Source organism: Arachis hypogaea, chromosome 7 (assembly GCF_003086295.3).
Source record: "Arachis hypogaea cultivar Tifrunner chromosome 7, arahy.Tifrunner.gnm2.J5K5, whole genome shotgun sequence".
Lineage (NCBI taxonomy): Eukaryota > Viridiplantae > Streptophyta > Magnoliopsida > Fabales > Fabaceae > Arachis > Arachis hypogaea.
The window spans coordinates 79,530,672-79,544,033 of record NC_092042.1 but is presented as its reverse complement, the minus strand read 5'-3'; positions in this window follow the sequence as shown (position 1 = coordinate 79,544,033).

Here is a 13,362-nt window from a genome sequence, read left to right as displayed (position 1 = left end):
AGCCATTTGAAATTTTGAAGTATTGTTTAGGGACATGGAGCATATCCTGTTTATTTCAATTTTCAAAAAAAGAATATATAAATAAATTACAAGTAGTTTGTCACTTTTCGTACCAAAACAACATAATATGTAGTAGTTTTTATTCCCAATTAAACTGTTAAAATATATATACTTTGTTGTGAATGTTCGACTAACTAAACCTGATATAATACTTTAATTTTAACATATTAAAAATGTAAAATTTTTGTAAATTCTAATTATCAAATACATACAATTTTTCAAACGACCATCCATTCACATAATGAGTATTAAAAAATAATTCATTTTTCTTGTTAATTAAATATTTGTATAAATTGTTAATAGTGCATGCAAGTTAATCTAAATATAATTATCGATCTCCCCTCTTTTTCCTTTAAAGTAAAATATCAATAACTCAAAATATATTTATTTATTTGTGACGACTGACGACTACTTCATGCCTCGTTTCTTTTTCTTTTCTTTCTTTATCATTTCATATATATCATGTATTCCGAGTTAACATTATAGAAATAAAATACAATTGTTGAATAGCTTGAACTAATTTTTTAATCAATTTAGCTTTTTATATCTTCAAGAGTTAAATATTACATTTTGATGTTTGAATGTCCCCAATATATATAGATCTATCTATCTGTGTGTGTGAGAGAGAGAAATAAATTTATATTTTAAAAAACCATTGAGTGATTCAATTTAGTATCTAACTACTTATTAGTAATAAGAAATTATTATATAATTAAATATAATAGTTGTTCATATTCTAGTCCAAAATAAAGTCAGATCCAAAAAAAATAAGAGTTCACCTAGTAAAGGTGGCATTTTTTGAGGTCGGGTGCAACGAAGATAATCCAACCCTGCTTATCTGAATAAGCAACTATCTCCTAAGATATCTCCTTTTTATCTAGAAGGGAGATCTCAATAACTTATATAAAAAAAAGGGAACAGTTATCCACCATCAAAGGTGGAATTACTCTAAAAGGTGGTTATCTATTCTACTATAAATACACTGTCACTTTTAGGTATATTTCGATCCCAATCTACTAAAAACTTGCTTAAACCCTTGCTGACTTAGGCATCGAAGTCTCTTACAGGTATTACCCCCACCTCCTCACGAAGAACTCAGACAGCGGCACCTCGGCGCTAAAGGAAGTCAGACGTTGCCATATAGAAAGCCTGGACCTCACATTTAGACCCAATAAGTAACTCAATTTTAGGTAAACCTCGGAACATTAGCGCTGTTGTCGGGGACCTGGAAGTCTACACCCTACCATGGCGGACGAACAATATGAAGACAAACGCACTGCCTCTGAGTCCGAGCCAGAACCTCACAACGATGACCAAGCACTTGCGCTACCCTCACCACGGGAGAGAACAAGCGCCCCCCATGGGGAAAGAACACCAGAAAATCCCCATCCATGACAAATCCACTCAGAAGTCCATTCACCCGAGGTAGAGGAACCTCCCCATCCGATGGAGATATTAGGACTAGTGTAGGAACATCGCGGTCGATTGGAATAGCTCGAGCAGGAAGCTAAACAACACCGAGAATTAGAAAGAGAATTATGAAAAGAAGTACACTAACAGAGAGAGCTGGAGGAAAAGCTCTCAAAGTTAGAGGTCGAACTTCAAAATTGGAGCTATCGGACAGATCAGGAGGAAAGTCCTTTGGGAGGGGAGGATCTGTTCATTGAAAAGAACATGCGAGCCAGGGTTCTCAGAAACTTTAAAATTCCCGACATGGGTCTCTATGACAGAACAACGACCCGAGACATCACCTTAGTAATTTCAAAATTCGGATGTTTTTAGCTGATGCGTCCGATGCGACTCGTTGCAAAGCCTTTCCAACAACACTGACCAAAGCCGCAATGAAGTGGTTTGACAATTTACCACCCAGGTCGGTAACCTACTTTGATGACCTGTCAAGGAAGTTCCTTACCCGATTTTCAATTCAGAATGACAAGATCAAGCATGCTCCAAGCCTGCTGGGGGTCAAACAAGAAGTCGGAGAAACCCTCCGAGATTATATGGAGAGATTCAACAAAGCTTGTTTAGAAATACAAAATTTATCTTCTGAAGCAGTAATAATGGGTTTGGTTAACAACCTTAGAGAAGAGTCGTGCTCCCAATCAATATCCAAGCGACACCTAACTTTCTTGTACGAAGTAGAAGAGTGGGTAGAAAAATATATCAACATGGAAGAGAATTCTCGACTTAGAGAACCAGCTCCAAGGCCAAACCCTTCTTACCAAGTTTGGGATAAGAAAAATAAGGCTAAGAAAAGGGAGGAGTACAACTCGAAAGAACCTTGAAGATACCACAACTACACCCTACTCTGAGTTTCTCTTGTTGATGTTTATAGGAAGATTTGTCGCACTGAAAAGCTTCCACCTCCTCACCCCATCAATCACAGAAAGGCTGGAAGCCGGTCAGAATATTGTGAATATCATAAGCTATATGGATATTCTACTAATGACTGTTATGACTTAAAAAATGTCATAGAAAAGTTGGCCAGGGAAGGTCGGCTAGAAAGATACCTGGCCGAGAGGTCAGACGACCCCAGGAAAAGGAAGAGAGATGACGATGAGGGAGGATGACGATACCAACCCCCACAACTCCTAAGAACATGATAACTTGAGGGTTTGCAGAAGGGGAAATCACCAAATCCTTGCGTAAAAGGCATCTCAAAGAAGTATATCAAGTCGTGGAAGATAATAGAACTCCCAACTTAGCAACAATCTCATTTACCAAAGAAGATGCACAAGTGATGACACCGGGCCACGACGATCCTGTAGTAATTACAATGATTCTCGCTAATGCCAATCTACATAGAAATTTGGTGAACGAAGGGAGTTCGACTGACATACTTTTTGAGCCCACTTTTGACAAGCTCAAACTAGAAGAAAAGAATTTAAAGGCATATCCGAACAATTTTTTTGGTTTGGGGACACACCAATCCGACCCCTCGGATTCATCTCGTTATACACCACCTTTAGTAAAGGCACAAGATCAAGAACATTAAGCATTGACTACATTGTAGCCGACGTCATATCCACTTATAATGCCTTAATAGGTCGGACCACTTTAAATCGATTAGCGGTAGTTGTCTCTACACCTCACCTATGTATGAAGTTCCCAACTGTAGAAGGAATCGCTACCATAAAAGGAGATTAGAAGGTAGCCAGAAAATGTTACAATGAAAGCCTCAACTTAAAAGGCAGTATAGGTGGTAAAGAAGTCAATACTATTGAGCTCGGTGGTGTCCAAGTTCGGGAAGAGCTACGTCCCCAACCTGAATGAAAGATAGAAAATGTACAAATTAGAGATCAGGCAGAAAAGACAACAATTATAGGGGCCAACTTGCAGGAAGGTCTAAAGGCAAAACTTGTTGATCTCTTATAAAGGAACTCCGACCTCTTTGCTTGAAAGCCTCTGATATGCTTGGTATAGACCCTGACCTCATGACTCACAAGCTCGCCATTTATCCAGGCTCTCGACCTATTCAACAAAAGTGGCGGAAGCTCGGTCCTGAAAGGACACAGGTCGTCGAAGAACAAGTGCAAGCCTTATTAGAAGCTGGGTTTATAAGAGAGGTAAATTATCCTTTGTGGATGGCTAATGTGGTCCTTGTAAAAAAGCAAAACAAAAAATAGAAGATGTGTGTTGATTACACCAACCTCAACAAAGCTTTTCCCAAGGCAAGAGAGTAAGAACTAAAGCACAGAGTTTGGTTCTCATAGCTTCCTAAGCTTGTTGAGTTCTTTTCCTTCATGGTTCTCATTTAGTAGTTTTTTTCTCAGTTTTGTTTGTCTGAGTCTCATTGAAAAAGACAAACATAGTGAGGTTTGTAAGAAAAAGCCAATGAGAGGTAAAAGACAATGAGTTAAACTTGGATAAAAAGCCTTAAGATGTCTCAGTTTTCTTTGTACATCTTTCTATTTTGTATCATGATCTTGTAGGGATTCCCTTACAAGTTGGGTTAGCACTTGGCTGTTGAAAGTTAGATTGAGGTCTAGTCAAATTCAGATTGGATTAGAATCTGGATTTGTCCTATATAGGATTGAGTAGATCCTAGGGAAAGATTGGTGTATGTACCTTGTGAAAAAGATAGAAAAATTCCATCATAATTGTGATAGAGACTGGATGTAGGCTACATTACACTAAGTAGCTGAACTATGATACTTCTGGGTGACACTCTATCTTCTATGCTCTTTTATTGTTTCTGCAATTTAGGAGATAAAAAGGAAAGTATCTCCTAACTCGACAGGAGATAAAAACAAAATATCTCCTAAGTTCTCTTGATTAAAAGAGAAAGTTAAACTCAGCAGAAAAGGTGGCTAAGATTCAACCCCCTTTCTCTTAGCCACTAATAACCATAAAAGGATAACGAGACACTAAGGTTAAACTTGGTGAAAGTTTTCAAGCATCCGGTCTTGAATTTAAAAGTATCTAGACAATAGTCACTGGTCTAAACTACAGTTTATGTTGTGTTTGCTTTAACTCCTGCATGGAGATAGAATATGTGTAGGTGGCTTCATGGGTTGAGATTTTCTGATGGTTATGCTTTTAATTTGGATAAATATACGAATGTCGTTCAACGAAATCTTATGGAGATGAAGAGTCATGATTGTCACATCTTTGTAGAGTCATTGTTGCCATTACTTTTAGTGAACTACCCACCAACATTTGAAAATTCCTTACTCAGTTAAGTGAGTTCTTTAGAAAGTTGTGTTCCACTAAACTTAGAATGGATGGTCTCTTAGTTATGGAGAACAATATTTCTATCATTCAGTGCAAGTTAGAGATAATATTTTTTCTAATGTGATAGAACACTTACCAGTTTACCTTCCATATGAAGCAAGAGTTTGCGAGCAGGTCCAATTCATTTGAATGTATCCGTTTGAGAGATTGATTGGTTCATTTAAGAGATATGTGAAGAACATAACTCAAATTAAGGTTTCTATATATGATGCATTTTTAGCAAAAGAGTCTTTTGCGTTTTGCTCATTCTATTTTGAACCTCATGTACAATCACGAAGAAATCGAGTCAATAGGAATGATGACATAGAAGAGTCATCTTTGGTACAACCCAATTTATCAATCTTTGTTTAAGAAGGTATTGCAATGAGGGCAAGCACTGATTGTTCCTCTGATGAGAAGAAAACACTAGTTGTCTACTTGCACGTCTTTTTTAATTGTGATGAAGTTTTAGATGTTGTCAAGTAGGTAATCTCATTTTACTTGTTAGGTTATTTGACTTAAATATTATGTTGTTCCTAGCATGTATTACATAATACGATAATGGTTTTGTTTAATAGGTTATTCTATGAGACAAATCTTGATATGGTCCTTAATAAATTTTCAAGTTGGTTCAAGAACTACATATGGGATAACCTATATGACACAATAAACTTCGATCTAATTTTATTTAGTTAGGTTCCAATAAATAAAGTTATGAGCTATATAATTTACGATGTAAATAAATATACATTTCATCCTTATTGGTGGGCAGAAAAAAAATGCTGGAGTGTGAGAATGAGGCAATGCAAATAGTGGTCAGGGTGATCGGTATGGTGGTATTGCACCACATACTCCAATTAGAATACTTTTATTATGTTACCTACAAAGCTTTTTGTTGTTCAGATACGAATGGTTTGATCTGTGTCCATGGAACACAAAAACATAAAGATTACAACATAATCGAGGTAAATAGCACCAAGAAGTCTAATTGAATATGATGGACAAGAAACTCAAGAACTGTTCCAAGTTGACAACCCACTCTTTCTAGGACAGTGCTTGAAACTGATGCTCCAATCAATCTAGTTTTCCTATAGCAGATGATGAAGTGGTTGAGCTTTAATCAGAAATTCCATGTAAGTTGTAGAAGAAGTGGTGGAAGGGGTTAAATGATGATGAAGATGAATTTGATGATGATGATGTTAGCTCTGAAAATAGTGATGGTAAACTCTATCTTTTGGAATTAGATTAGGATAATAGTTTGTATTCATGTATTTTTAAACTTTAATTTTTAAAAGTATCTAATTCATTGCTTATACTTATATTCATGTATATCACTTTTGTTAGCTTGATAATTTATTGATTATTGTTTATATTAACTATCAAGAAATAGTCGTTGGTTGTGGACAAGGTAATAGTCATGGTCAAGAAAGGGGGTAAAAAAATGATGACCTCTGGATTACATTCTCATCACCGTCTGTCTCGGATCCTCCTAGACCCACTACATTAGCAAAATCCACCTCACATTTCCTGGTGATCACCTCCCTGCCTACACCAGATGTGACTCCACCTTTGCCACAAACGATTTCACATGTAAATTCTTTATAGGCATCTGTAACAGAGCAAAACAACATGAAGCCAATGCCACTCGACAGATCCAACGGATAATAAATTTTATACGTGCCTTTGTTATTATTTCAATTCATTGTCTTTTATGATATTTTATTATATATATCATAATTATTGACATTTTTGTTCGTTGTTTAGTTTTATTCCCCATACTACAACAACTTAGGCCATAATGGATGTTATTAAACAGATGTATGTTATGGCATGGTTGAGTTACAGGAAAGATACCTTGGGAGGTTAGAGACAAGTGGTTTGAGAAGTGGAAGGTAAAATTAAACTTAATCGCATTTTAATTATATTATGATCTTTATTCTAGTTTTACTGGTTATTAATGATCAATGTTTTCTGTATAGGAGACTTCAATTTGGATCACGAGCCCCACATTTTTTCCAGAAGACATTCAACTATTGCATGTGTCAACGTCTTCAGTAGATGCTTAAGGATGTCTGCCAAAGCAAGAAAAAGACCACACAGTGGTTGCATTGCGATACTTGAGGTGCTACTTTGAGACTGATGCTAGCTTCAAGCATTGCCAAACAATGAATATGGCAAACATGGCATTGGCAAGAGGTGATTTGTTCCATTGTAAAGACTTGGAATTCATCACATCCATAAAAAGGAAGATGGTGAAGTATTTAAATAATAATTAATAGTGAACTATTTAAATAATAATTAGTTTTGATTTTATTGATATCACCATTGTATTTATACTTGTCTTCGTTTGTGCTTGACTATGCGCCGACAAAAAGGGGATGGATCGCGAGCCGACTTACACTGAGGTCTTCAAGCCTCTCCACACTAGGAAGGAGACGAAAGCTCTATGAATAGATGAGCGATCCAAGTATTTATATGAGTCTCGATCATTTTAATAGTTACGTTAAATAATATTAATTTCAACTATGGTAACCAAATCTCTTTTTTTAGTGCATATGACAAGTATACAGAAATCTTGGAGATTCGACCAAAAAATCCGAGTAGAGTGATGGATCGATTAGAGATACTATGGTGGATCCAAATGTGCTATGGCTAGAGATGGTTAGACAACCATACAAGATCATCATTTATAGACATGGATTTTTCTTACCAACACACTTTAATCTAGTCCTCTAGTGGTGTCCTCCACAACTACAAATGTATCTTTGCCTTCTCAGGAGACCATCACCGAATTGCATGAGAGAATCCGCAGTCTCACACAAAGTTTAGAGGATCAAGGTCTGTAATACCATGAGATTGAGGACTGCATCTGTGACTTGCTCACTTGCCTTGATGAGTGTGAGTAATTGTTTATATAGGATAAATAAGCCATTTCAAAAACTCGTGCGAAAGTCTTGTGGAATTGAGAGGAAATCACAAAATAAGGGAGGAGATTGTTGCATACTATGAGCATATGCGAGCCGGATTGAGCTCATGGGCAGGGAGTTGTCATCAACAACGATGCCATCATACCATCTATGTGGCCTCGTAGCACATCTTAGTCGATTGTTTAGTGCATCATTTATTTCATTTGATAATTTTTCATAATTGTACTGCTGATATTTTTATTTATTACTTTAATAAAAATAAAAATATTAGACATTTTTAAGATTTATTTGTTACTTCAATAAGAAGAAAAATTTAAAAATAAATTTGGAAACATATATTTTGTTTAAAATTTTTAGTTTTTTTAATGCTCTTTTTATTGTCGTTTTTTTTAAATTATTCAACGATAACAAATGCGTGAAATTGCCAAATAGCTAGCCATTTTTTGTCAAATTTTTTCGACAATAATGTTAACTGTGTTAGCGTTAGATATTCAAAATTTTTTTATCATCATATTTTTATTTAAAATCTAATAGTACTGACCGAATTTCTTACAGTGACATACATGTTTGTTGCAAACTATAACCCATTTTTATTGTATTTGCAAATGCATGTTTATTTGTGTAAATAAAACATGTTTATTTATATAAATCGTGTTTACTATTTGTTCGAGACTATTGGTCTTGCTTTTTTTATTTACAATTGCATGTTTTATCTTTCATTCATTCATGAAGTACTTTTCATTCTATTAAACTACTCTTCCACCTTAACCCATAACAAACAATAAAGAAATCTCACACCAGTCCATAAATTTAGTTCAACAGAATTAATTCGGTTATAATTTCAGTCTATATATTTTAATTTGACCTTTGTAATTTTTTCAATCAAGAAATACAAAACACAACATTCTTTATCTTTGAGTACCTTTTAAGTTTTATTATGGTATCAGAGCTCAGTTTTGAGTTCTGCTGACATCCATGAATAAACTAACTAATTCAGATCTTAAAACTTCATCAACTCTCCTTCCCACAATGAATAATCATTCTTCTATTAACACTGTCGTTGTCCCCTTACCTTCTTACTTTGTCCTAAGTCAAGGAGAAAGAGTACACTAGCAATTTCATCAAGAGTCTCTTTTGGACCTCTCATCAGTCCAACACTCTTCTCTCATGACACTTCTAAGAAAGGTTGAAGCTCATCTTCCATATTACAAAACCAGAAATAACCACTTTTTCAATAAAGAAAAAAAAACCGTCCTTCAAACTAATTTGGGCTTTTGCCTAGTCCAACTACTCATTATCTTTGTTCTTTCGGTACTTTTTCTATTGTTAATAATTTTTAAATTAAAATTTATTTTTGAATTCTTGGATCATTAATTTTGGTGTCACAGATCACATTGCATCAAATTTGTCTTGGTTCATTTTTTACACACAAATTTCTCCTATTATTGTCCATTTACCAAATGACTCTCAAATTACTGTTTTTTATAAATGCATTGTTCAATTGTCACCATCCTTAGTTATTTATAATGTTATTTATTTACCTTATTTTAATTTTAATATTATCTCCACCTCAAAAATCACTTCCGGATTCAAATGTGTACTCACTTCTTCATCTTCTTTTTGCACTCTACGGCCAACAATTTGGGGACGATTGATTTGGGCAGAATGAGAGAGGGATTATATATCCTTGAACCCAATTTCGGTAAAAATGCATCCACTATACATTTCATAAATTTCATCCAATCCCTACCCATTATACCTTCAAATATATGACATTTTCATTTATGGCATCTTTCTGGACAAAAACTCAATCATTTACGTAAATATTTTCCTTTTATTTCTATGCATCATGATGAGGCTTGTAACATTTGTCATCTTTCTAAAAAAAAGAAACTTCTATTTTCTCAAAATTTTAACAAAGTTAATGCAAGTTTTGATTTATCACATTTTAATATTTAGGGTCCATTTTGACAAAATTCTATTCATAATGATAAATATTTTTTTACTATTGTTGATGATTTTAGTGGATTAATTTATTAAAATAAAAAAGAGAAGTACAAAATCATGTAAATAATTTTATTACTTTAATTGAAATACGATTCAACTCTAAAGTCAAAGTTGTCCGTTCCAATAATGGACCAGAATTCATTTTACATGATTTTTTTGCATCAAACGACATTATTTATCAACGTAGTTGTGTTGAAACTCCTCAACAAAATGGAAGAGTAAAATGGAAGCATTAACATATTTTGAATATAGCTCGTGCTCTTATGTTTTAATCTAATTTACCATCATTTTTTTTGGTCTTATGCTATTAAACTTGTTGGATATTTGCTTAATAGAGTTTCATCATTTGCAATTAATTTGAAAACACCATTTGAGATTTTATTTAATTATCTACCAAATTATCATGACTTTAAAATTTTTGGATGCTTATGTTTTGTTTCTACCCTAATGACAAATAGATCAAAATTTGATCGAAGAGCCAAAAAGATTGTGTTTTTTGGTTTTCAACATGGTTTTAAAGGATATATTATTTATGTTTTATAAGATAAAAAAATTGAGATTTCTAAAAATATGATTTTTTTATGAAATGATCTTGCTCTTAGTCACAAAAAATGTCCAATTTCATACACATAGTCCAACATTGCTAAACACGCCTTCTCAAAAAGAAGATTAAGTTAGTTTTCCAATTGGACCTTCACCTGTACCTATTGACTCACTTCCATCTAATTCTTTTTTTTTCTCTAACAACCTCTCATTTTTTCTCACTGCCGTGTCCTAACCAACTTGAACCCATGACCACTGAATCTATTTCAAGTCATACACCCTTCCATCCTTCCGTAATAGACACTAGTCCACCATCACCTCTTCATCCCACGCCACCTTCCTCATCACCTGAGCAACCCCGTCCTTGTCATTATGACTGACCTCACCGACCTCTAGCATATCTCTCTGATTACTTGTGCAATTCCTCTTTCATCTCTATAAATCTCTCTCCCTCAAAGTACCGATATCCTCTATCTTTAGTCATGTCTTTTTCTTTGCTTTCATATTCTCATTATAAGTTTCTTTTATCTCTATATTCTGATGTTGAGGCAAAGTCTTTTGAGGACGCCAATCAACACTCTAATTGGTGTAGTGCTATGAAAGATGAGCTGGATGCTCTTGAGTTAAACAAAACTTGGCATCTTATTGATTGCCCTATAGATGTTAAGCCGATTAGCTGTAAATGGGTCTATCGCATCAAACGCAAGTTTGATGGTTCAGTTGATCAATATAAGGCACATCTTGTGGCTAAAGGATTCACTCAGACTGAAGGTGTCAATTTCTTGAAAACCTTCTCCCTTGTTGTCAAGCCTAGCATCATTAGATTGGTTTTGATCTTGGCCTCTTTGAAGCATTGGCCCATACATCAGTTGGATATCAATAATATTTTCTCGTATGTGAATCTTTCTAAAGATGTTTATATGACTCTGCTACCAGGGTTACATCTCCTCGACTGAATCAATGCTGTAAGCTGCTGAAGTCATTGTATAGTTTACAATAATATAGTCATATATGGTACGACAAACTTTATAATCTTTTTCTATCTCATAAATATTAGCAGACCTTATCTGATTATAGTCTATTTGTTAAATTCACTGATGCTCAAATTTCTATCCTTCTGATCTATGTTGACGATATTATTCTCACTCGTAATTCTATTTCTGAACTTGCTGCCATTAAATCTATTTTGCACCAACACTTTCAAATTAAAGACTTGGACCCATTAAAATATTATTTGGGTATTGAGGTTGCTCAATCAGCGAAAGAAATTTTTTATCTCAGAGAAAATACTATCTTGATCTTTTGGAGGATTTTGGTTTATTAGGTGCTACACCCACCTCTGTTTCAATGGATAGTGCCAAAGGACTATATCAAGACAATAATCCCATACTATCTGACCCTTTCGTTTATCGCCGTTTGGTTGGGCATCTTATCTATCTCACCACTATCCGACCAGACACATGGATGTCACTCAACAATTAAGTTAATTTATGGCATCTTCTACTGACTCTCGTCTTCAAGCTGCCAAGCGTGTGTTATGATATTTGAAAACTAACTTCGATAAAGGACTTTTTTCCAAGAGAATCAGAAATTTAGCTTCTAGACTTTAGTGACTCTGATTGGGTCAGATGTCCTGACACTCGGCGATTTTTAACAGGCTATTATTTCTTCTTGGCAACTCTTTAATCTCTTGGAAGACCAAGAAACAAACCACCGTTACCCGTTCATCCACTGAAGCAGAATATTGTACACTTGCCAATACAACTTGTGAACTTCAATGGATACTAGATATGTTACAATTTTTACGCATATCTTCTATCCGCCCACCAATTTTATATTGTGATAATCAGAGTGCCCTTCATATTGCTGCTAATCTGATTTTTCATGAACAGACCAAATATTTAGAGGTTGATTGTCACTTGGTTTGACAGAAAGCTCAAAATGGAGTGATGAAACTTCTCTCCATTCCTTCTTCTACGCAGCTAGCTGACATCTTCACCAAGTCTTTGTCTCCTCAATCTTTCCATCTGAATCTCAATAAATTCAGTGTTCTTAACATCTTTCATCCTCTGTCTTGCGGGGGCATATTAAACTACTCTTCCGTCTTAGTCCATGACAACAACAAAGAAGTCTCACATAGGCCCATAAATTCAGCTCAACAAAATTAATTCGATTACAATTTTGGCCTATATATTTAGCTTTATTTTTATAATTTTTTCAATCAAAAAATATAAAACACAACTTTCTTTATCTTTGTGTATTTTTTACGTAATTTTTAAGTTTTATTACATTCATTTAAAAAATATATATATAAAATTATTTTAAAATAAAAAAGAAAAAAGGTAAAAAGAAATAAAAAAAATCATAAATAAAGAGACGGATTGAGAAATATGTATTTTATTCCTAAATTACTCTTTTTTGATATATTTATTTAAAAAAAATTATCAATACTAAAATTTGTAACTAAGACATGCTACTAAAAGAAATACTTAAGTTGCTATATATGTTGATTATATTCCATATTTGTTATTGTTATATATATTAAATTTAATTATGTTACGTGCATATTAAAATTAACTAATAAAATCTATCATAAATATAAAATATATGTTAAAATATAAAATATATATTAAAAATAAATTAAATAATATATATATTTATATATAAATATATAGTAGCTGATTTTAGTTATTAATTTTAGTGTACGAATATTTTTTTTATTAAATTTTACTTACTCACTCGCTCCTTAAAGCTTCCAAATTTTTCATTCTATGTTGTTTCGTTTTCCTATCGGTTATTTTTATTCATTTTTTAACTCAAATGATTTGATTTAGGATGGATGTGTTATTATATTTCTGATACAACAAAATATGAAAAGTAAACTTAGCCTTTCATTGATCAGTCATCCCCTTTTGTTTTTAATAATTTGTATTACATCATACTCCACGATTATCACAATAATAAAGTCTTAGTTTGAATAAAATACACGACTCGCATACTTATTTCAACAAATGCTTATTATTCTTCCGGCGACAACATTTTCTATTTTTTTAAAAATATTTTTACTAACAAATAACTTCAATTTTAAATTTTAAGGGAACTTTTTATGAAT